The following is a 27,704-nucleotide window of genomic DNA, read 5'->3' as shown; positions in this document are numbered from 1 at the left end:
TAGATTTTCATTGTGAAATCGCACTTGAACTGTGCCAAATTTATGCCACCAACTGACATATGCCTTGTGTGCCCATACAGGGCGAAGGCATTTTTCAATTTTTTGTTGTAGTGCATTTTCAGGTGTCTTTGTTTTTGTACTTAGTATTTTATAAATGATTGTTCTTTTTGGGATTATTCAATGATGTTTTTAGGTATGTGCAAGTGTAAGTTTTGTCCTTCTTTGCTAAGCAGTACTTTTGTATGTTGATTTGTTGGGTAGTGAATGTTAAAATAGTTTTCTTTTGTTTTATCGCTTCAGTGAAGTTTGTTTTGTCCTTGGTTGTGGTGCTCGTGGTGGTAGTGGTAGTGTTGGTAGCAGAGGTGTTAATTGTGGCAGTTGAAGTTGTAGTAGTGGTGTTGGTGTTGGCGGAACTGTCTTTTGGGTGGAGATCACAGTGGACTGCTTTGTGATGATTTCGTTGTTGCTGTTGTTGTTGTCGTTGTGGTGACAGGGCTGTTAACGATCGTGGTTGCAGTATCAATGACGTTGACAGTGTTCACTGTCACGTCTCTCAGATTTGCCTTTGATTTATTTGTATTTTTCATGTCTGTAGTTGTATTCAAGTGTGTGTGCGTGCAGGAGTTATTCTTTTTTCTCCTAGGCTAGGGAAATGCTAGTCCATGAACGTATTTGACCAGCGTTCCATTATGAAATTTCTTGACATTTTACAAAGTTGAGAAGAAAAATAGAAATTTAAATAGGGTTGAAACTGCCCCTTGAAAACACACTCAAACGAAAGTTGGGTGCTTCACACACCTTGTGTGCTAAAATTAAAACAAAATGTGTGCAATAAAAGGTTGAAAAAAGCAATTACTGGCGAAGCCGATGCGACAACAATTCAGTCGATAGACAGACAGACAGACAGATAGTTAGATAGACAGATAGATAGATAGATAGATAGATAGATAGATAGATAGATAGATAGATAGATAGATAGATAGATGTAGGTATATGAGATTGTTCAGGCTTAATCTTTATCTGTCCGAATATTCTTTCTGAAAGGAAAAATAAGATTCAAGTAACTTTAAAATAGCATGAAACATATAAAATTTAAGCAAGAAAATGTTTTTTAAATAAATTTGAATATAAAAGAAATGATAATAAAATGAATTTTAATTAATCGCTACACTCCACCACCAATTCAATAAACAAAACGATAAAAAGGTAAATAGGAATTAAGCGAATTGAATAAAGAAATTAGATTTTAAAATAAGTGTATGAATTTGTCCTTCTGCCAGCCGCTAAGGTTTTCACTTATAACATATTATGTTAAAATATTTAAAAAAACACAGTAAATTAAACGTAAAGATATACAAATTAAGTAAGTAAATTTAGTTGCATCGATAGATATTACAAGATAAAATATCAGATCTATTCATTGATGAAATAAATCGTGTAATAAGAATGTGTGCGTGTTGCTAACACTTAGAAGAAGGTACTTCTTTTACACTCTCCAAAATGAATGGAACTTTAGCCAGTTGGAACTGATATCATCAGACAGTATCCAGCGACCTGCAGGTGTTTCAATCCTGAACCATAACACCCTCCTATTGGTGGGTCAGCAGAGGTGGCCAGATCACTGCTCATCATCTCCTCCTGGCTTCCAGCCTAACTCCTCTCTCTTGGTCCTTAACCAGCAAGAGGCTCTTTCTGCTGTCTCTACCATTTGTATCTTCATATCTTCTACATATGTTTCGAAGGATGCATTCAAAATACATCCGACAGGATGAATTATGAAGATATAAATGATTTAATTACTCCTTGTTTAAGTTGGTGAATGCTGCCATAATCCATGCCTTCAGTTCATTTTTGGTGTTACAAGGAGTTTAGTTAGTCTGTTACTCAACTGTGCCCCACACATAATAATCAAGGGGATTGCAGTCTGGGGAGTTAGGTGGCCAGATGTTAGGAGTGATGTGGTTGCAGAAGTTGTCTGACAGCCATAACTGGATTCTCCTGTTTGTGTGGCATGGTGCAGAGCTCTGTTGCCAGACATAGGGTCTTCCAGCAGCCATCCTCTTGATCCAGGGCAGCAATGCTTCCTCCAGGCACTTGAGGTAGGCCTCTGTGTTGAGTCTGAGGCTATGTGGAAAGATGAATGGAAGCATAATATTGCCATCACTAGTGATCACTCCAAACACCATGATGTTGACTGGATGTTTGATTTTTATCTGTCTTGGTACTTGCCTTCAGATTGCGCTGTTCTCAGATTGACACCCAAACACTCCAAAATGTTTGTATTGGAGCTTCCAGCATGAATGCCAAGCAGTACAGCATGTCGTTTCCAAATTTCTGGCAGAAGGAATTGCGTCATAGTGTTGTTTTTCTCATAGATGGTGTCCCTGGTTTTAAGGGTATCATAAAAGACCTAAATGTGTGAATCTAAAAGGGGAATAAAATCATAATTAACTGACATTCTTGTATTTTCTATTACACCATGCCAGGAACTTTCCAACACTCCCTCATATGTGTACGTGTATATATATATAAATACAATCTGGGGATCCACATGTAGGAAGTTTGTAAGCTTCAAGCAGTCAGTGGCAGGTATAGAGAACAATAAGCGGACAATATATAATAAGATACCAAAACAATTTATTGGCCTTAAGAGTTAGATACTTTTCCCCATATCAAAGTTGCGAGGAAATTTGATAAGCTGATAGTTTCTATATAGCTCACTGTTAGCAACTAAAGTTGCTAAAAATACAAAAATACAAATTGAGGGAGTGGAACATGTATGTTTCTTAGCTAGTAGAAGCATAACAATTGCATTATGAGCTTCAGCTATCTAAGAAACATATGTATTGTGCATGTCACCTGTTTTAAGCCTTCAATATGTTTATATATATATATATATATATATATGACTCTGTGTGTGTGGGGGGGGGCGCATGTGCATGCATGCATGTACATGTGTATCCATTTCAGTGACAATTTGCAGAAAAAAATCAATACAAATGTAGTGTAGTAGTTTATTTATACTGCTTCACTGTATACTAGTAACTTTTCTGTATACTAGGACACTAACTCCATTGGAAACTAAGACTTTATGGTAACTTCTCTGTATTCTAGGATTCTATTGTAGCTCCACTATATACTAGGACAATGAGTAATACTCACTGCATATTTGACTTAGTGACAAAGATTAATTTTTTACAAATGTTCACTACTTCACAAAAACTATATCAGCCAAGTAAAAGATCTTCTCTAAAATGCAATAAAGATATTACAACATATTCAGAACACTATTTCAGAAAATTACCTCCATTCTCTTTGAACATACGTTTAGCAGGGGCAAAATAAGTCACACAAAATAAGATAAATTTTATCTCTTCAATTCTCCCATATTACATTCAAAAAAAGACTCATACACATCCATATCCATCCTTAGATGTCAGAATGATCAGAAATGCAACAAAAATTTAAAATATCTAGGTCAAATGAAAAAGGATCATGGGAAAATGGTACCCGACTATACTAATGAAACCCGACTAAATCTAAAAACTCAACAAAATATTCTCTAAAGCTTCTTCACGAGCTGCTGAAGTGGCTCACTTCCTGATATATTCATGCACCATGCAGTTTAAAGAGAAGAAATTTTTCAAATTAGTCATCACTCAGTGTTTTTTTTAAATTGAAAATTATCAAATTAGACAGCATTGGAAAAAATTGATTTGGTATCCAACAGAGAAAAACACCAAGAATTATCCAGATATTTTAGTAGTAATCTCAATTACAATTGGGTCAAAGTTGAAGAAATATTTCTTGAAAAAAGAAAATGTACCTGTCTGTCTCTTCGAAACACTTAGTTTAGTATGGTGGCAGCTGATGAAGGAAATGTTCTCTACGTGACCTATGTGTTTTCTGTGCTCTGTTTATGCTCTGTTTTTCATTTTGTCCACGTTTTTTTGTGACGTCCTGTACCCAGATATGCATCTATATATACACGTAGATGTAGGTATGTACATACATGTACGTATATATGCATATACTCACATATCATTTGTATTATATATATATATATATACATATATACACACACATTCATATCATACACAACAGGCTTCTTTCAGTTTCATTCTACCAAATCCACTCACAAGGCTTTGGTTGACTCAAAGCTCTCGCTGAAGACACTTGCCCAAGATACTACACAGTGGGACTGTAGCCGGAACTATGTGTTTGGGAAGCAAACTTCTTACCACATAGCCATACCTAAACTATTTCTTTTTTGTATTTAATATTTCTATTCCATTTGAGGCAGTAAGTTGGCAGAATTGTTACCACGCCAGGTAAAATGCTCAGCAGCATTTCGTTCAACTTTGCATTCTGAGTTCAACTGCCACTGGGATCAACTTTGTCTTTCATCCTTTTGGTGTTGATAAAATAAATACCAGTTGAGCACTGGGTTCAATGTAATCGACTAGTCCCCTCCCACATGCGCCAAAACTTGAAAACAATATTTTCTACTCCATACTAAGGTGCTGAACTGGAAGAATCATTTGCACATTGAGCAAAATGGTTAGTGGCATTTTGTCTGTTCTGAGTTCAAATGCTGTCAAAGCTACTGAGATCAACTGAGGGGAGGAGGGGGAGTGGTGGTGGTGGTGAGTGAAATGTGTAATTTTTTTTCTAATTTTTTCACCCTCATTACTTAGCCCATCTGTAATGCTTTCATGTGATTAGTTGAAGGGAAAGATAAAGAGCAAAAGAAAAAGGAGGGAGAAAAAGAGGATAAGGTGAAGACTGAGAGAGAAAGAGGGAGAGTGCAGTGTGTTAAGTCTATAAAATTATGCATAAAGTATATAAAGTGTGTATATAAAGTGCATTAAGTAATCGTCGTTGTGAAGTCGCAATGGCCCAGTGGTTAGGGCAGCGGACTCACGGTCATAGGATCACGGTTTCGATTCCCAGACCGAGCGTTGTGAGTGTTTATTGAGCGAAAACACCTAAAGTTCCACGAGGCTCCGGCAGGGGATAGTGGTGAACTCTGCTGTACTCTTTTACCACAACTTTCTCTCACTCTAACTTCCTGTTTCTGTTGTGCCTGTAATTCAAAGGGTCAGCTTTGTCACACTGTGTCAAGCTGAATATCTCCAAGAACTACGTAAGGGTACACGTGTTTGTGGAGTGCTCAGCCACTTGCACGTTAATTTCACGAGCAGGCTGTTCCGTTGATCGGATCAACTGGAACACTCGTCGTCGTAAGCGACGGAGTGCCAACAAGTAATCATCGTATTCCAATTTCCTTCACTTTTCAATGATTAGCAGATGAGCAACTATCTTTTGATACAGACACAACACAGGCTACGTTTTCAGGTTTTTTGGATAAAGTTTGCAGAAATGACCCAATAATCTTACCATTAATTCCATGAAATATTCATGAGTCCCACTAGCTTTGATGACTACTAATTCACTGTCCTAACAGTCAAATACTAGGTTGTTATAACCAACTAAGCCCACCAACAAAATATGTGACTTTGTGCCTTTATTGAAAACTATCATCAATATCATTCATCATCATCATCATCATCATCATCATCATCATCATCATCATCATCGTTTAACGTCCGCTTTCCATGCTAGCATGGGTTGGACGATTTGACTGAGGACTGGTGAAACTGGATGGCAACACCAGGCTCCAATCTAATTTGGCAGAGTTTCTACAGCTGGATGCCCTTCCTAATGCCAACCACTCAGAGTGTAGTGGGTGCTTTTACGTGTCACCCGCACGAAAACGGCCACGCTCGAAATGGTGTCTTTTATGTGCCACCCGCACAAGAGCCAGTCCAGGGGCACTGGCAACGATCTCGCTCGAAAACCCTACAAGGCCAGTCAGGCGGTACTGGCAACGGTCACGCTCAGGATGGTACATCTTATGTGCCACCTGCACAAGAGCCAGTCCAGGGGCACTGGCAACGATCTCACTTGGCTTGCAGGGTTTTCTCACGCACAGCACATTTCCAAAGGTCTCGGTCAGTAGTCATCGCCTCAGTGAGGCCCAATGTTCGAAGGTCTTGCCTCACCACCTCAGCCCAGGTCTTCCTGGGCCTACCTCTTCCACGGGTTCCCTCAACTGTTAGGGAGTGGCACTTTTTCACGCAGCTATCCTCATTCATTCTCACCACATGTCCAAACCAGCGCGATCGTCTCTCTTGCACACCACAACTGATGCTTCTTATGTTCAGCTTTTCTCTCAAGATACTTACACTCTGATGGGTATGCACATTTACATTACACATCCAGCGGAGCATACTGGCTTCATTCCTTGCGAGCTTACGCATGTCCTCAGCAGTCACAGCCCATGTTTCACTGCCATGTAGCATGGCTGTTCGTACACATGCGTCATACAGTCTGCCTTTTACTCTGAGTGAGAGTCCCTTTGTCGCCAGCAGAGGTAAGAGCTCTCTAAACTTGGCCCAGGCTATTCTTATTCTAGCAGTTACACTTTCAGCGCACCCACCCCCACTACTAACTTGGTCACCCAGATAGCAGAAGTTATCAACTACCTCTAATTTTTCTCCCTGGAATGAGATGGAAGTTGTTTCCTGTTTGTTTACAGTGTTTATTGCACCTGAACATCTGCCACATACAAAAACTAACTTCGTAGTTAATCTGCCTTTGATATTGCTGCACCTCTTATGTGTCCATAGCTTGCACCGGGTACATCTTATAGAGTTACTACCTACTCCTTTACTGCATACTGAGCAGGGCCATCTACCTGAAGGGGTTTGTGTTTTATCTACCTTCCTACTTATTAGGATTTTGGTTTTTGCTAGGTTGACTCTAAGGCCCTTCGATTCTAGTCCTTGCTTCCACACCTTAAACTTCTCCTCTAGTTCTGATAGTGACTGCACAATTAGTGCAAGGTCATCAGCATAGAGGAGCTCCCAGGGGCAACCTGTCTTGAATTCCTCTGTGATCGCTTGGAGGACTATGATAAATAGGAGGGGGCTGAGGACGGAACCTTGGTGGACCCCTACCTCTACCCGGAATTCATTACTGTACTCATTTCCAACCCTCACCTTACTGACAGCATCTCTGTACATGGCTCGCACAGCTCTTACTAACCATTCTTCTATCCCAAGTTTCCTCATTGACCACCAGATAAGGGATCGGGGGACCCTGTCAAAGGCTTTCTCCATGTCAATGAAGGCCAGGTACAGAGGTTTATCCTTGGCTAGATATTTCTCCTGCAGCTGTCTCACTAGAAATATGGCATCAGTGGTGCTTTTACCTGGCACGAACCCAAACTGCATCTCATCTAAATTGATTCGCTCCCTAATTAGTTGGGCTATGACCCTCTCCGTAACTTTCATAACCTGATCTAACAGTTTGATGCCTCTGTAATTATTAGTATCTAAAGCGTCACCTTTACCTTTGTAGCAGTTGGCTATGGTGCTACTACACAAGTCATTGGGTATGACTCCTTTATTATCAAGGTAATGTTTACCTACTGTTCTTTCAGATACAATAATGATTTCTAATTTTGGCTCAAAGCTAGAATTGTTGATTAACTTGACCTCTGAACTCAGTATTTTGTTTTTATCAACACCAGTTTGGTAGTGTGTAAGCTGAGTATGGATAAGCTGTGACCTCTGATGTATGGGTATGGTCAAACTGCTTTCAATGTATTGTTATAAAGCTGTTATTGTAAAAGGAGTAAGTGCTAAAACAGTGGAGAGAGAGAGAGGAAGATGACAAACTGAGCTCAATGAAATGTTTAAATTTTCCTCACTTGAAACAAAGTCACTGTACAGTTCAACAATTGGACTGATGGTAAATACCCCAGGGGAACAATGCATGTGTGTGTGTTTGTGTGCATGTATATGTATGTGAGTTTGTGTGTGTGTTTGTGTGTATGTATATGTATGTGAGTATAGGTACACCTATTGTGTACAAGTGTGTGTATGTGTGTGTGTGTGTGTGAGCGAGTGAGTGAGTGTCTGTATGCACATGTGTGCATGTGTGTGTATATGTGCATATGTATGTGAGTGTTTATGTGTATACGTATTGTGTACATGTGTGTGTGTGTGAGTGAGTGAGTGAGTGAGTGTGTGTCTGCATGCACATGTGTGTGCATGTGTGTGTATGTGTATATGTATGTGAGTGTTTGTGTGTATACATATTGTGTACATGCGTGTGTGTGTGTGTGTGAGTGAGTGAGTGTGTGTCTACATGCACATGTGTGTGTATGTGTATATGTATGTGAGTGTTTGTGTGTATACGTATTGTGTACATGTGTGTGTGTGTGTGTGTGTATGAGTGAGTGAGTGAGTGTGTGTCTGCATGCACATGTGTGTGTATGTGTATATGTATGTGAGTGTTTGTGTGTATATGTATTATGTACATGTGTGTGTGTGTGTGCGTGCGTGTGTTACTGTCTGTTTGCCTTGACTTTGCCTGATAGCTGTAAATGAGTGACACCATCATGCATGTGGTGTCCTTTGTTTCTAATCTTCTGTGAAAGCATGTTCAACCATGGAGCAATATTACCTTACTTGGAAACAGGTGAGGGTTGGCAACAGGAAGAGCATCCAGCTGTACAAAATGCGCCTCAAGAAATTCCATCAAACCCACGCTAGCATGGAAAAAATGGATGTCAAAACAATGATAATAATGAGGATAATGATAATCATGTAGTGAAAGGAAAGTAATGAAGTGACATATATAGGTACACTGACAACCATAGCTACACAAAGGGGACACAGACAACAGGGTCACTTTTCCCTGGCAGATGCAATATGCCTCTCATTTCTGGAATGGAACCAATGTCTATCACCTTAACCACTAATGTTGCATAAGCATAAGGACAGGATTTTAACTACAAGGTGTTGGGCTAAATATGACAATTTTATGTTTCCTATTTTTGAGGAACAGCTTGATGAATTGGTGAACACTCAACAGCATTGGAGGGCATAAAGATTGAAGTTATAGTTGAGAAAAAGTTAGCTGACATAGAAGACTGGAAGCCATCTGAATATTTGGAAAGAGTGAGCTGTATCATGATGATTTGTGCTGGGTATCAAAATGCCAACATCATCACTGCTGCTCAATACTCTGTGAACACCGGAAAGGCTGTAAGACATGATACAGACATGAAAAAACAGAGTGCGGGTGATGTCATGCCACACCGCATCTTTGAACGGAAGCTTTAGGCTCTATTCAGACAGCTATGTGAAGCTGATGGCAACTGTGGTCAAACTCTGACTGAAGAGGGTTGCTGCTGGAAGGTCATATGTGTGACATTCGGATTTGGCTCCTTGCCATACTTCTGTAAACAGTCAGAAGTGGTTGTTGGAGAATTTTTATGCCTTCACTAGCTCCAATTTCTGACTTCTTAATTCCCCCAATTCTAATCCCATTGGTAGAGTGCAGTTAAGGAAGACATCAACCACTCTACCTGCAACACGAAGGCTGAGCTGGTGGCCAAGATCGAGAAGGTATTCAAATTTCTCCCAGAGATACAGTGAGGAACAAATGCACCAGGTTCCCAAGTCGTTTTGAGGTCATGGTGGAAGCTGAGAGCGGCCACTTTGAGTAAATTATTATTGCCCAGTCATAACGTATTTGTTTTTTTTTTTCTCGATTTTAAAAAAATACGTTTATTTTTGGATAGGATATTGTTTTCTTTTCCTTTTATGTAGAATATCAAATTTAGCCCAAACCCTTTATATCGACTCCAGATATATAACAACAGATATAGATATATATATATATATATAACTACAGATATGTGGCCTCAACCCCAACTTTGTTTCTTCAAATGCATAATGAAATTTTCCTGAGTTACAATTTATATGGTGTAGCTTAAGATTATATCAGAATTTGCTGCGAAGTCATTTTGAGAAGGTGATAATGGTGGAGACAAGTTTTGAATAATTCTCATTTTTTGGTTTTGGTTCGTCATAACTTTTTGTAAAATAGCTGTTTCTTAATAAAAATTTTCCAATACATTTCAGGAGTACAATAAAATCCTTTCCGAATTTGATGTGAAAAGGAAAAAAAAAAATCGAGGTGAGGGCGATAATTCACATAATGACGTTGTTTCCTCATTCATTTAGAGGAAGCGTGAATTAACTCAGTGGAACATTCTTCATACTAAATGCAAAGACAGTCGGGTCTCACACATACACACATATCTGTACCCCCTCCCATACACACACACACACACGCACACTTTTTTTCACACGTCAAATTCCGGTATAATATCAATCTAATTATCAGAAACCTATTAGTAGAAAATTTCGTTAGAAAATAAAAAAATTCATTTTTCAAAAAGTTATGAAGAAACAAAATTTATATATACATCCCACATATCTGTGATATTGCCTTGATTAGTAATTTATTTTATCGACCCGTAAAGAACGAAAGGAAAAGATGATTTCGGCGGGAATTGAACACGGAAAGTACCAGCGACAGTAAGTAAAGCGACGCAATTAAATATAAAAAAAAGGTATCTTATTCGACGACCTAACGATTCTGTTAACGAACCGCCATTCGATTAAGAATTATTTTGACGGTAGCTTGTCTTCGCATTACGAATGAGTGGTTGAAAGAAGACAGAACGTAGTAATTGGAGAAAACAAGATAGCTGCAGACCGTTGAGCTGTGACGTCACATAACATTCTCCGACTGCTGTTTACTGTTGCTACGATAACCTACAACATAAGTGAATAAAATCAGCAGTAGAAACAGAATGGGCTTTCAATAAAAGCATTATTATGGACCACTTCAACTGCCAGCCGAAATAGCTCAGTTGGGAGAGCGTTAGACTGAAGATCTAAAGGTCCCTGGTTCGATCCCGGGTTTCGGCATCCGGTGGTTGGCACAATTCTTTTTTTTAAATGTAAGAAAGTTTTACTTTCTATTGCTCAGCAGTAAATTTTATCTTTTGTTTCCACAACTTCTATTCGATGATAAAGTTTTCATATGGTTGTATGGTTCCTCATAGTTGCAGGTTCGGTCACACTTCGTGGCAGCTTGGCAAGTGTCTTCTACTATAGCTCTCAATTGACCAGAATCTTGTGATGGAAACAGGAAAGAAGTCTATTATGTAATTTGTTTTTATACCTACGTACAAAGTGTTTTGGATTGCAAGACAGTGTGTGAGAGAAAATCGCGAAGTCATAGGAGAGAAATATATGTCCATATGGATGATGGTTCACTTGCATTTAATGATGCTGCAAAGAAAGGGCTTGGAAACGCCACTATGAAAGGTTGCTAAATAAAGAGAATGAATAGGAGAAAGAGAGTCTGTTACATGTTGACCCAACTGAAGGACGAGCTATCCAAATCAACAATACCTTGGTAGATAAAGCAAATAAGGATATGAAGACAGGGAAAGCCCCTGGCCCATCAGGAATCACCGCTGAGATGCTTAAAATATCTGGCGGTGTAGGCTATGGTCTAGTCACTAATATAGTTAACCAGATGGTACATGAAGGAGTCATACAAAGGTAAAGGTGATGCCTTAGATAGAAATAATTACAGAGGTATCAAATTGTTGGATCAGGTGATGAAAGTTACAGTGAGGGTCATAGCCCAACTTATAAGGGAGAGAGTTAGTTTAAATGAGAAACACCACTGATGCTACATTTCTGGTAAGACAGCTGCAGAAGAAATACCTAGCCAAAGATAAAACCTCTGTACAGGGCTGGATTAAGACCCACAGAGGCCCTAGGCACTTAAAAGATTTTGGTGCCCCACACATATGTAATTCAAAATATAAACAATAATGAACCATAAAATAAATTTTATGTTTCAAAATCAAACATAACTAACAGTAATATGGAAAATAATGTTTATTTTTGTATACTTACACTTTATTTATATTTGAAAAGTTTTCTCTTAATTTTTTTAATAGCAAAGTCATTGATCAGATCTTCACTATGGCATTATGAGCATTTGAAATTATATTTCTGATCATATAAACCACTTTGAATATTATTTTAGCAATTTTTAAGCAATTTCTTTTCTATTGTAAACCATTTACCATTTCTGTGATGCCCCACTTGCCTTGATGCCCTAAGCACATGTTTTTGTTTAATGGCTATTCCAGCGCTGCCTCTGTACTTGGCTTTTGTTGAGATGGAGAAAACCTTTGATAAAGTCCCCTGATCCCTTATCTGGTGATCAATGCAGAAACTAGGGATAGACAAGTGGTTGGTGAGAGCTGTACAAGCCATGTACAGGGATGCTATCAGTAGGGTGATGGTGGTAACAACCATAGTGAAGAATTCAGGGTACAAGTAGGGGTTCACCAAGGTTCAGTCCTCAGGCTCCTCTTGTTCATCCTTCAAGCAATAACAGAGGAATTCAATACAGGCTGCCCCTGGGAGCTCCTCTATGTTGATGACTTTGTTCTTATAGCTGAATCACTACCAGAACTTAAGAAGTTTCAGGTGTAGAAGCAAGGTCTAGAATCGAAAGGCCTTAGGAAAGCAGATAAATCACAAATCCCTTCAGGTAAAATTAACACTAAAAATGTACAGAAAATAGATTCCATCACATGCCGGGGGGAAAACTAGAGGTAGTCAGATAGCTTCCATTAACAAGGTGACCAAGTCAGTAGTGGGGGTGGATGCTCTGAGAGCGTAGCTGGTAGTATAAGAATAGGCTTAGCAAAGTTCAGAGGACTCCTACCTCTGCTAGTAACAATAGGCCTCTTGCTCAGAGTAAAAGGCAGACTGTATGATGCCTGAGTGCAAACAGCCATGCTACACAGCAGTGAAACATGGGCTGTGACTGCCAAGGACATGTGTAGGCTTGAAAGAAATGAAGCCACAATGCTTCGTTGGATATGTAATGTCAGTGTGCATGAATGGCAGAGTCCTGAGAGAAAAGTTGGGCACATGTGATGCATATGGATGAGGACAGCTGCATGAAGAAGTGTCGCATTCTAACAGTGGCAGGAAACTTATGGAAGAGGTAGACCCAGGAATGTTGGGCCTCACAGAGGCAATGACAAGCGACTGAGACCTTTGGCAATATACCATGCTTGAGAAGACCCATCAAGCCAAGTGAGGTTGTAGTCGTTAATGATGCTAGTGTCACATAACTGGCACATAAAAAGCACCCCTTAAACGTTAGATGATATGCTGTGCTTGTGAAGACCTGTTGAGCCAAGTGAAATTGTAGTCATGGCAGGTGACCAAGACCTTTGGCTATATACTGTGCTTGTGTAGACCTGTCAAGACAAGTGAGACCGTAGTCATAGCCAATGCCAGTGTCAGGTCAATAGCACTTATGCCGGTGGCACGTAAAAACACCCACTACACTCTTAGAATGTTTGTTGTTAGGAAGGGCATCCAGCTATAGAATCCTTGCCAAATCATATTGGAACCTGGTGCAGCTCCCTAGCTTATCAGTTTTCAGTCAAACCATCCAACCCATGCCAGCATGGAAAATGAATGTCAAATGATGATGATGATGAAGTGTGTCTTTGCATTTCTGTTTGTCCATCTTCACCACTTGACAACTAGAGTTGGTTTGATTACATACTCATAACTTAGTTGTTCAGCAAAGGAGACTGATAGAACAAATACCAGGCTTTAAAAAAAGTAAGTACTAGAGATGGTTTAATTGACTAAACCCCAACAAGGCAGTACTTCGGCATAACCTCAGTCCAGTAACTGAAACAAGTAAAAGATAAAAAAAAGGATAATAAACACACATTCACAAACATATATATATATATATATATATATATATATATATATAAATTTAGTAAATGGAGTAAGACGCATATGTTAACTGAATACTATTATTTCCAACATATGTTTCGAAGATTACAAATTATACCCTCCATAGGAATAGGTGATGTTGATAAGAATGTAATCTTCTCTTCAGGGAAATGCATGGGAACCAGCTTAAACGTAAGACATTTTATAGCCATGCTACATGGCAGTGAAACATGGGCCATGACTGCTGAGGACATGCATAATAAGCTCACAAGTAATGAAGCCAGTATGTTCCGATCGTGTACGTGTCTTTTCAAGTACAGCAAACCACCAGGAGTTTTGGTCCCCTGTCATCCCCTGTGTGAGTCCCAACGTTTGTAGATCCTTTCTCACCACTTTGTCCCATATATATATATATATATTTATATAAGGGCATTACTATACAATAATGCCTCACGCTATGAGGAACTCTAAGGTCAGACCACCATAAAAAACACATTTTTACCGAATGCGAGGAAATGCAACTCTCAAAGCCAGCCCCTTAAAAACAGACACATACACATACAACAGACTTCTTTTAGTTTCCATCTACCAAATCCACTCACAAAGCTTTGGTCAGTCTGAGGCTATTGTAGCAGACACATGCCCAAGTTGCCATTCAGTGGGACTGCATGTTGAAACTGAAAGCATGTTCAGAAACAAACTTCTAACCATGCAGTCATGGCTGTACCTATGTTTAATACCAATGTTAATAAATTAAGTGTCAATGTATTAAACAGTGTATGCAATTAAAAGAAATCTCAATTAATTGAGATTTATTTTTTAGTTGTAGAAAGAAAACAAAAACCTAACAGCCATTGAAAGAAAAGGAGAAAGAGTAAATTTTACATGCTTAAGGGCACATCTGAACATTGTTTTACAAGAATTTCAATATTTTTTAGGCATATCAGTATGCAAACCTACTTTGATCAGATGACAAAAAGTTTTACATAAAGAAATAAAATTTTTTGGCTAATAAGCATTTACATAATTAAGAAATAAAATTAGCTAAGAGTCAGTGACCTGGATTTAGATAGATGAGTCAGGGGGGGGGGGCTATGTCCTGAGTGATGTACTCAAACAATTCACAATTAACTGAAATTTGTAAAATATATAAATAGATCAACAAAATATATAAAATAAAAAATAAAATAATGTAAAAATAGCACATTTACTCTTGAAAACGTCTGTAACCTGATCAAACAAGATTGAGTTGAATGCTGTACTGATGAGGTCTAATAAGACTAAAACATGTCTGAAGCTGTCCCCAATGTCAGATTTCCTCTAAACATGTGAATTTGGTGAAATTAAGTCATAATTTTATGAAATTATTTTCTCTTTTCTTACAGAGTTACTGCTAAAAATTAATTACTGTTAGATTGCTTTTGAGAATTTTTTACACAAGTTATTCATGTATATCACTCATTAATTTATTTAACTGTATTCATGTCCCTTAGCTAATTCTATTTATTAAGTAAATTTCTATGAGTCAAAAATATTTTTTCTCTATGTAAAACTTCTGTCTTTTGATTTAAGTAGATTTGCATACTGATGTGCCTCAAAACACTGAAATTCCTGTAAAACAATGATCAGGTTTGCCCATAAGCATGTAAAATTTACTCTTTCTCCTTTTCTTTCAGAGTTATCAACAATGGCTGTCAGGTTTTTGTTTTCTGTCTGCAACTAAAACAAAATCTCAATTAAATGAGATTTTTCTTAATTGCATACATTGACACTTAATTTATTAACATTGGTGCATGGCTCGGTGGTTAGAGCATTGAGCTTATGATCATGAGGTTACGAGTTTGATTCCTGGACCAGGCTGTGCATGTTCCACAAATAGCTTTACTCAGACTTGTACCTCAGAGAAGTTTCTAGGTGCACCCATGGTTATTCATGACTAAAAGGGGGTCCTTACCCATGACCCTTTAATGTATATAATATACATAATATCTGTGTGTGTGTGTGTGTGTGTGTACATGGTCTAATCAATAAGTATCTGGATTGTTACTATAGTAACGAAGCTAAAGCACTGAAAGTGAAGCAGCTTGGCACAGACTGACATTGAATTCTGCTGTGCATGCGCACTAAGTTTTAACATTCTAGCTCACACCCGCTGTTTACAGCATTGCTTGGAAGTAACATGTGTAGCATGTGTTTGTTGCATTGACTGTAACAGAGACAGTTGAGCAGAGAACCTGCATCAAATTTTGCCAAAAGCTTGGCAATACCTGCTCAGAGGCCTACACAAAGCTTTCAAAAAAGTTTTCCTCATTCTCGACACAATCAAGAACATCTTGTGCAAGTGAAACCCGAGTGTCTTTTTGGTCAGCTGAAAGCAGTTTTGGCACTGTGACTGAGACCTTTCGAAATATGCTGTGCGTGAGAAGACCCGGCAAGCCAAGTGAGACCATAACCCGCGACCTTTACAAGGGGTGTAGCCAGCCCACTTATGCGTACCTTTCCTTCATTGGACATTAAACTCTGCTTGCGAAGACCTGTTGGGGCAAGTGAAATCGAAATTGAACTAAATGACTGGCACCCATGCCAGTGGAGCACTGACAGCACTGTCTCTTTTTGCCAAACTGCTAAGTTACAGGGACATAAACACACCAGCATCAGTTGTCAAGTAGTGGGGGAGAGGACAAACACAGACACACAAAGATATATATATATATATATATATATATATCATCATCATCATCATCATCGTTTAACGTCCGCTTTCCATGCTAGCATGAGTTGGACGATTTGACTGAGGACTGGTGCAACCGGATGGCTACACCAGGCTCCAATCTAATTTGGCAGAGTTTCTACAGCTGGATGCCCTTCCTAACGCCAACCACTCAGAGAGTGTAGTGGGTGCTTTTACGTGTCACCCGCACGAAAACGGCCACGCTCGAAATGGTGTCTTTTATGTGCCACCCGCACAAGAGCCAGTCCAGGGGCACTGGCAACGATCTCACTTGGCTTGCCGGGTCTTCTCACGCACAGCACATTTCCAAAGGTCTCAGTCAGTAGTCATCGCCTCGGTGAGGCCCAATGTTCGAAGGTCTTGCCTCACCACCTCAGCCCAGGTCTTCCTGGGCCTACCTCTTCCACGGGTTCCCTCAACTGTTAGGGAGTGGCACTTTTTCACGCAGCTATCCTCATTCATTCTCACCACATGTCCAAACCAGCACAATCGTCTCTCTTGCACACCACTACTGACGCTTCTTATGTTCAGCTTTTCTCTCAAGATACTTACACTCTGACGGGTATGCACATTTACATTACACATCCAGCGGAGCATACTGGCTTCATTCCTTGCGAGCTTACGCATGTCCTCAGCAGTCACAGCCCATGTTTCACTGCCATGTAGCATGGCTGTTCGTACACATGCGTCATACAGTCTGCCTTTTACCCTGAGTGAGAGTCCCTTTGTCGCCAGCAGAGGTAAGAGCTCTCTAAACTTGGCCCAGGCTATTCTTATTCTAGCAGTTACACTTTCAGCGCACCCACCCCCACTACTAACTTGGTCACCCAGATAGCGGAAGCTATCAACTACCTCTAGTTTTATATATATATATATATATATATATATATATATATATATATATATATACACGATGAGCGTCTTTCAGTTGCCATCTACCAAATCCACTCACAAGCCTTTGGTTGGCCCAAGGCTATAGTAAAAGACACTTGCCCAAAGTGCCACACAGCAGGACTGAATCCAGAACTATGCGCCTATATATATCTATAATATATATATATATATATATATATATATATATAACTTTTATAAGTAATATTCTAAAAGAAATTTTCTAAAAGAATATATAACTGAACTTATGTTGAGTGCTCAATTATCTTGAGCAAATAAATGTGTATATATGTGTTTTTATATTATTAATAAATTCATAAACTCATCAATAATATACTCAGGAAATCAATATTTAATATTTTGAAAGATATACATCCAACATGACACAGCAACATAATAAATTTAAAATTTAAAACATAAATATACGAAATATAAATATCAATATATATGAAAATCTGAATATAGATAAATATATGTTTGAATATATATGCGTATAAAAATTTATGCGTAATTAAGCATGAATATTGTAAAGTCTAAAATATAAAATATAAAGGAACCTAAAATTTAAAGAATTAAATATCTTACGATCGTTTCGCAGATATTACTATAATCACAAAGTGATCTAAAGATCATCTTATTATCAGTAATTCCGCTCTTCAGAGATGCGTTAAGAACCATTAGTATATATATATCTAAAGATCATCTTATTATCAGTAATGTCTTAATATTTCTAATGTCTTAATATTATATATATATACTAAATTTATTATGTTGCCGTGTCATGTTGGATGTATATCTTTCAAAATATTAAATATTGATTTCCTGAGTATATTATTGATGAGTTTATGAATTTATTAATAATATAAAAACACATATATACACACACACACACATATATATATATATATATATATATATATATATATGTGACACTTATTCAGTAGCGGTGTTCCGCTCCAACCATCTCTTCAGTTATCCAGCCACCGGAGATTCTATTTGAAACTTGGAGTTTTATCATGGCTACTGAATAAGTGTCACATATTTTTACAGATACATTCCTCTATTTGCATAATATTGAGGTCTCTTTCTTTTGTTGCCATTCCTGCCAAATATATATATATATATATATATATATATATATATATATATATATATATATATATATATATATATATATATATATATATATATATGATATATATAGGTGCTGCTCCAGCATGACTGTAGCCTAATGACTAAAACAAGTAAAAGAATAAAAGAATATTATCTATTATCTTTTACTTGTTCTAGTTATTAGATTACAGCCATGCTGGGGCACCACCTTCAAAACTTTCAGTTAAATGAATTGAACATGGTGCTTTGTTTTTCTTTTTTAAGCCTGTTACTTATTCCATTGGTCACTTTTGTCAAACTACTAATACATCAAAAAGGAAGCACAGTAAAGTGTGACACGCCCCCAAAACCGGGTTCCAATAGTAGACCCTACAATCCACCCTAGTATGTAGTATAATACAATGCAGGACATGAAACTCATGAAAGGCTAAAGTGCAGCATACAAGCCAAATAATATTTAAAAAATTAATAAGCAGAAAACAGGTGTGGCATTCAAAGTTTTATAGGACAGACACACATTTCAGCAAAGTGCCAAAATAATTACATAACAGAAGTAGAAACATTATGCCACCATACATTTCACCTCATCTGTGTCCTACATTTTACAGTGGGGAAACTGATGAGATGAAGTGCATGATTGCATATTGCTTCTACATCTGTTCCGTACTTATTTTGGCATTTTTATTAAATGAATGCAAGTTCTATAAAGCTGTTTCCTGCATATTATTTTTCCATATACAAATGTGTGTGTGTGTGTGTGTGTGTGTGCATGTGTGCGTGTGTGTATGTGTAGATAGACAAATAGATAGATACATAGATATAGAAAAAGATTATATATGTAAATATATATATATATATATATATATATATATATATATATATATAAATTTAATGAATGGAGTAAAACGCATATGTTAACTGCATACTTTTATTTCCAACATATGTTTTGAAGATTACAAATTATACCATCCATAGGAATCGGCGATGTTAAAAATGTAATCTTCTCTTCAGGGAAATGCATGGGAACCATCTTAAATGTAAGACATTATACTCAAGTACCCAAAACATCAAGGAGTTTCTACCTCATAAACAGGAGTTACACCACAGTTATTTTGTGATCTTTGCTACCCTGGTATCTATTAACCAATTTATTTTGTCCGAGTTATTTATTAATTAGGAGAAAATAAATACATATAATAATATATATATATATATATATATATATATTTGTATGTATGTATGTATGTATGTGTACATATATATATATATATATATCTTTTATCTTTTCCTTTGCTTGTTTCAGTCATTAGACTGTGGCCATACTAGGGCCACATCTTGCAAAATTTCAGTTGAACAAATCAACCCCAACACTTAATTTTTATAGCTTGGTACTCATTCCATTAGTCTTTTTGCTGAACCACTAAGTTACAGAGATGTAAACACATCAACATCAACTGACAAACAGTGGTGAGACACAAAAACACACACATGTAGAGATACATATATATATGGTAGGCTTCTTTCAGTTTCTGTCTACCAAATCCATTCACAGGGCTTTTGTTGGTCTGAGGCTATAGTAGAAGACACTTGCCCCAGGTGTCACACAGTGGGTCTGAACCTGGAACCCTTTGATTAGGAAGCAAACTTCTTATCACACAGTAATCTCAGCAGTATCATTTCCCATTTCTTGGCATAAGTGATTAACATGGATGACTTTTATTGTATAAGTGAATTGCTGTCATTTCAGACTCAACGGTGATTAAATAAAATCTCCAATAATTAAATCAAGAGATTTTTATTGTTTTCACTTCAATGAAATACAAAAACGATTTGCGCAAAACTCTTCCTCTTATTTAATTCTCTTTGGATCTAATCCTTCAATTTATTTTCTGTAAAAAATTTTATTTGATTATTCTTACCATACAAGGTTATATTAAATATAGTGTGCAGGATAATATCCCCAGGGTCAGCATTCTTGATAAACATATGGAGGCTTGATTAACTGATGTTGAATGATTGGTAGGGCTGAATTTCATTGCATGCTTGATTCCCATATAAAACCAAGTCCATTTTATATTTTTGAAGACATCATTTATTCAGACAGATTGTATGATGCCTGCACACATACAGCTATGTTACCCAGCGGTGAAACCTTGGCTATGACTACAGAGAACTTGTGAAGGCTTGAAAGAAATGAAGCTAGCATGCACTGCTGGATGGGTAATGTCAGTGTGCATGCACAACAGAGCGTAAATGATTTAAGAGGAAAACTGTATAAGAGGCATCAAATATGTGCAAGAGAGAAGACTGCACTGGTTTGGTCATGTGATGCGTATGGATGAGGGCAGCTGCATAATTGTGAAGGGTACCTGTGGAAGGGGTAGCCCCAGGAAGACATGGGACAAAGTGGTGAGAAAGGATTTTCGGATGCTGGACCTCCCTGAGGAAATGTCAAATGACTGGGAGATGTGACAATTTGCTGTACTTGATAAGACACATCAAGCAAAGTAAAATCCTTGTCTTCCACACATACAGGCTTGTCCTTTCAAGTGCCACTTAAAAAGCACCATTGCTGGTGCTGTGTTAACGCACCCATGCCGGTGGTATGTAAAAAGCACCCAGCACACTGTGTTAAGTGGTTGGCATTGGGAAGGGCATCCAGCCATAAAAACCATGCTACAACAGACAGTTGGAGTCTGAACAGCTCCCTGCTAGCTAGCTCCATATCAAACTGTCCAACCCGTGCTAACAAGGAAAGTGGATGTTAAACAATGATGATGATGATGATTTGTATGATTATAATAATTACCAAACACTGTCACTGGTTACCAGTGGTGAGTTATATGTATGATATGTCTAGCTAAGAATGGAAAGCTACATATTCATGTGTGGCAAGAGGTGAGAATTAAGAATGTTCTGTGCACATGCTTGGAGAAGTGCTTTACAGACAAAGTGATTCTTATCAACCCAAGGACAAGTAGCCAACCAAGAATCCTGCATTCATCTCTCTTGTCAGAAACCTCTCCCGACCTCTGCACTGATTGTTCTGCACTTCTATATTTATGACCAAACTTTGACAGGAAAATCATGGAAAATTCCATCTTTCATACAATTACAGCTGAAATACTATTGGTCAAAATTCAGGGTAAGTCCATCTGATATGCTGTGGCCTTTTTCTCATTACTGGACCACTGCACTTTCAAACCTAAGCTCTGCTACAAACATGTCAATTGCAAATACATGGTGTGCACCACTGCAAACCATGGCAATTGAAGAAAATAATAATGATATTAGCTATGTGAAGAACCCATTGCCACCTGCCTAACTTCAGAAGCACCACAACAACGACTGTGTAAACTGGTAGGGGGAGAGTCTTTTCCATTGCACCCTCAATACAGAATGTATGTTAAGTCATTACGCTTATTAAACACCAGTTTTTTTCTTATCACTTTTAAAATGTCATTCGTTTACTGCACAGAGGTTATGACAAGTGACCGAGACCTTTGGCAATATGCTGTGCTTGAGAAGACTTGTCAAGCCAAGTGAAATCGTAGTTGTAGCCCTTGCTGGTGTCACATAACTGGCACTCTTGCTGGTGGTACATAAAAAGCACCCATTACACAGTTAGAGTATCTGGTGTTAGGAAGGGCATCCAGCTGTAGAAAGCATGCCAAATTAGACAGGAACCTGGTGCAGCTCTCTGGCTTACCAATTGCAGTCAAATTGTCTAACGCATGCCACTATGGAAAACAGATGCTAAATGATGATGATGATGATATACAAGTGATGGGAAGCAGGAAGCTTGATTGGATGCTAGAATTATAAGTGTTGGCACAGTAATGTGCCAGCTCTAGCATTCGATCCTCAGAAGAGAAGTTGATAAAAAAAAAATATTGTTGTCTTCAATTTGGCTTTTGTACCTATCCTCACCAATTATCATGAATGTTGGATAATGACTGAAAAAGTACAGTTGACTGAAAGAGTACAGTCATGAATGCAAGTGGCTGAAAAGTAGTTCCTCCAAACTCTCTCTGGAGTAACATTATTCAATAAAGTTCATAGCTCAAAGATCAAGGAGTCTCTCCAGGTTTCATTGCTACCTCACTGCATTGAGAGGTCACAGATCCAGTACTAGAAATGTGCGAGTGAGTAGAGTGTTGCAGGAAAGAACTGCAAAATGGCTTTGTTGAGCTGAGCCAACCCGCAGGAGATGGTTGAATAATATCCATAGTTTCAGTTGATCACACTTGAGAATCCAGCTGGAAAGTCTAATAACAGTTGCTTCTGATAGGAACTTATGGAGGAGATGCTTGAGAACTCTACTACCATGACCCTCCCAGGAACAATGGGTGGAGAAGATTGATGGATGGATGGGTATATTAGTATAATCATGTTGTAAAAGTGTTGCTAATATTCAAATATAAATATACACATATATATATATATATATAATGCATGCATGCATACATATATACATGCATACACACTCACACACACACACACACACACATACATACATACATACATACATACATACATACATACATACATACATACAAACAAACAAATAAACAAACATACATACAAACAAACAAACAAACAAACAAACAAATGTAACTGCTGCTATCAGACAGGAATAAAATTTTGGCTATAGAGAGGATTTTCAGAGATAAACTGATGAAAAATATAAGAACAGATTAAAATTTTTTGTCAAATGAACATATCAAAGACTATCTCAGCATTAAACAGATGCCCAGTTATCCATCAAAGACCACATCTCTTTATTCTTCTATTTGTTAAAAGTGGAATCATGCAAGAAAAGTGGTACAATTAAGTAAAAATGTACATACTACCACAAAAATAAATATAATTTTCTAAAATTAATATTAAGTATTACCAAATATTTCATCTAAGAAAATAACAATAATTGTACTTAAATCAACATTTCTGATGGTCATGAAATACAGGGTTGATCTTTTTAGTTAAACATTCAATATTTTGAGAAAATATGTTGTTTGATGAATATAAACAACTAGTTTATTTAGGTGACCATATCTTTTATCTTTTACTTGTTTCAATCATTGGACTGCAGCCTTAAAGGGTTTGGTAAAAAGAAAAAAAATCAACCCTGATACTTATTTTTAAGCTTGGTACATATTCTATCAGTCTCTTTTTGCTGAACTACCAAGTTATGGGGACATTAACAAACCAACACTGGTTGTCAAATTGTTGTGGAGGACAAACACAAGCACAAAGATGCATGCCTATAAATATATACATACATGCATGCATACATACATACATACATACATACATACATACATACATACATGCATGCATGCATACATACATACATACATACAAACAAACACAATGAGCTTCTTTCAGTTTCCATCTACTAAATCCATTCTCAAGACTTTAGTTGGCCCAGTGTTATATTGAAAGACACTTCTTGCCCAAGGTACAGTGAAGTGAGATTGAACCCCACATCACAAGATTGGGAAGCAAGTTACTGCATCTTACTATTTTACTTGTTTCAGTAATTTGACTGTGGCCATGCTGGAACACTGCCTTTTAGTCAAACAAATCAACCCCAGGACTTATTCTTCGTAAGCCTAATACTTCTATCATTCTCTTTAGCTGAACAGCTAAGTTAAGGGGATGTAAACACACCAACATCAGTTGTCAAGTGATGGTGGGAGGACAAACATAGACATGCAAACATATATATATATATATATATATATATATATATATATATATATATATAATACAAAGAATATATATACATGTATACACACATATATGTACATACTTACATCTACATGTGTATATACATGCATATCAGGGTACAGGACGTTAGAACAATAAACTACAGACAACGGAACGAACACATAGGAAAACGGAAAGCCACTTGGAATATCCCTTCATCAGCTGTCTCTATTCTATCTAGACGTTTCGAAGACAAGACAGAACGTACTCTAGAATAGTCTCTTCCTGAGTAGTGGATCAACCCACTACACAGAGGATTCCAAGGTGGCAAACACAAACCAAGACAGGAAAAAATGGACAGTGAAAACAACATTCAAAAGCCTTACGGCCAAACGCAAATCTGAGGTAGAACGCTAGTAGTTCGTCTTGCCTTCACAGCGGCTGGAGTGAAAAGAAAGTTGACCACAGGTCACACGAGAGCAGAGAGGATGGTGGAGGGAGGAAGTGGAACAAGGAGGAAGGGACAGAAGCAGTGAAGTAGAGGCCAGGACAGAGGGGTAGATAGGAAGATAGAGGAAGACAGATAGATAAATAGATAGAGAGGATGGTGGAGGGAGGAAGTGGAACAAGGAGGAAGGGACAGAAGGGTATAGCAGTGAAGTAGAGGCCAGGACAGAGGTATAGATAGAAAGATGGAGGAAGACAGATAGATAAATAGATAGAAAGATAGATAGATAGATAGACAGATAGATAGATAGATAGATAGAAAGATAGTCACGTCAGAATAATAGTAGACTTACTTGCAAAAAAGGACGTGTGCGTTCAATAATGTAATAATACAAAGAATATATATACATGTATACACACACATATATATATATATATATATATGTATGTATGTATATATACGACAGGCTTCTTTCAGTTTCCATCTACCAAATCCACTCACAAGGCTTTGGTCAGCCCAAGGTTATAGTAGAAGACACTTACCCGAGCCATGCAATGGGACTGAACCTGGAACCATGTGGTTGGGAAGCAAACTTCTTACTACACAGTTACACCTATGTCTATCTTAGGTTAAATTTTTCCTTACTTTTTCTTAAAATTGACAATATACTTTAAAATTTTGCCTTTTCTATATATCATATATGATACAGACTTCCAATTTTTATCAACCATCAGTGTAGCTTGGGACTCATGAAAGGAAAGCTTTATATTATTCAGAACATACGAAACAAGGACTAACTAAAGGTTGAAATCAAGTATGGATGTCAAGAACAAACTTATGAAAATGCTTTGAAGGGTAGAGTTAATGCTTGAACTCACAATTGCTCTGAAAATGTTGCACAAACCACTGACATTCAACTTCATCTATTTTTCACTATACCTTCTAAAATACTGCTGTAGGCAACAATAAGTTACCAGTAAGTTACCAATAATAAAAACATGGTGTAGGTATCATCTGCAGTTGAAAATTTTGCCTTGCAACCGTGTGGTTCTGGGTTCAATACAACTGCCCTGCACATTAGACAATTGACAAGTCCCTGGACCTCTTGGAGGATCGTTAGAGCACGGCAGCCATGCAGCATGTCTAGGGTGAGAAAGCCTGGCAGAGCCCATCCCTCTCCAGGCTAAAAAGCACATTTTTTTATTGAGTGAAATTTGGTAGATTGAACCCATGAGGAGCAAATCTGCCTGTACCTGTTCATGGAGAGAAAGACATAATACACAACCCAGTTTATCACCACCACTGGGCCTTGAATACTTTTAGCAGGGTCCACTCATTTGCAAGAATTTGAACCAAGTCTTCATTCTGAGCAAAACAAGAGATATTGATGCAATGCCTCTGATTGCACAAACCCAGCAGTCATTGCTTATGACTGAAAGCAGGAAAATCTTTTACAAGCCAGTGAGAGGGTACTGATGCAGACACTTAACTCCATAAATCAGGCTCAAAGGTCCTTCAAGTTTCATAAATGCCAAAATTCCTCGTCTGACTAAGCCATAAAAAACTTCAGTTTTCATATCAAATGTGAACAACCTTTTTTTTGAGAAGCGGGCCACATAAGACATAGTTCATCATCAGATGGGCCACACTACTAAAAAAATGAAAGTAATTTTTCATAAGGCATACCATGCAGAAACTTGTGGATTGCATGTGGCCCACAGGCCGCAGGTTGCCCATGACTGCTTTATTTGTCACTATGGCTTTTAAAGTATGGCTACAAGCAAGGCAATAACAAAATGTCAAAAATAATCATTAATCTGTATACGTTACTAAGGCTTCGTAAAATGTTGCTATGGGCAACCATATGTCACCTACAATATACTTCAATCCTTATACTCCACAATTGTTTCAAAAGTATTGCTGTGGGAAACAGTAGTAAACATAAATCATTATACTCCATAATGTCTTTTTAAGCATTGTCACTAATAATATACATCCATCATAATGTATATTCCACCCCTTCTTCAAAATTGTTGCTACAGGTAATAATAAGTCATCAAGAATATACTTTAAACTAAAACATGGACAAACTTTTGTTGGCAGCAAGACTTATGAGATATGTCTTATCACACATCCAGCCACACCACAAAAAAAAAAAAATAGTGTATCAAATGTCATGTGTAGTTCTCAATGTAACTAACCAAATCATAAAGATATTGTAATGAGGCTTACATTCAAAACTCTGTTGATTCAGTAATTAAGATCAGGTCTCATTCAGATCAGGTAACTGCCCTGGATACTAACCGATAAAATCACTCTTTATTATCCAAAGTTCCAGATGTTCCCGTGTAATGGCAGTTCTAAAAGCAAAAACTCAGTCAAACACACCTGAGAGGCACACATAGACATATACAACAAGTCTGTAAGAAGACTAGTTTCTTAACTACCACTCAGTGAGGCACATGGCTAAGTGATTAGGTTATTCAGTTCAAGACATAAGGTTGTGAGTTTGATACCTAGTGGTGCATTGTGATCTTCAGCAAGTCATTTTATTTCACATTGCTCCTGTCCACTCAGCTGGCAAAAATGAGTTGTACCTGTAATTCAAAGGGCCAGTCATGTCACATTCTGTGTCATGTTGAATCTCCCTGAGAACTATGCTCAAGGTACACGTGCCTGTGGAGTGCTCCATCACTTGTACATTAATTTCATGAGCAGGCTGGTCTGTTGATCGGATCAGCTGGAACCCTTGCTGTCATAACTGATGGAGTGCCAGTTACCACTCAGTTCTGGTTTAAAGGAATCATTGAATATGAAGAACAGAGTATTTCTCACATCTTTCATAGAGCTATTCTTTATTAGTAATTCAATTTCATCCTCATCAACATTAACATCCGTTTCCCATGCAGGCATGGGTTGGACAGCTTGACAAGAACTAGCAAGGTCAGGGTTCTACATCAGCTTCCATGGTCTGTTTCGGCTTGGTTTTGATGACTGGATGCCTTTCCTAATGCCAACCACTTTACAGAGTGTACTGGGTGCTTTTTACGTGGCACCAGCTCCAGTGCCTTTTATGCAGTACCAG

At 37.8% G+C, this 27,704-nt stretch overlaps 1 non-coding gene across 1 annotated transcript; it reads left to right on the top strand.

Annotated features, from left to right (window-relative positions):
- The first annotated feature begins 10,783 nt into the window (after positions 1–10,783).
- Trnaf-gaa (transfer RNA phenylalanine (anticodon GAA)) lies at positions 10,784–10,856 on the top strand. The gene has a single exon. It is a non-coding gene; the product is annotated as a tRNA-Phe (tRNA).
- The last annotated feature ends 16,848 nt before the right edge of the window (positions 10,857–27,704 follow it).

The sequence above is a fragment of the Octopus bimaculoides genome, chromosome 3 (assembly GCF_046866305.1).
Source record: "Octopus bimaculoides isolate indiv1 chromosome 3, ASM4686630v1, whole genome shotgun sequence".
NCBI lineage: Eukaryota > Metazoa > Mollusca > Cephalopoda > Octopoda > Octopodidae > Octopus > Octopus bimaculoides.
This window is presented reverse-complemented; position numbering and strand designations above follow the sequence as displayed.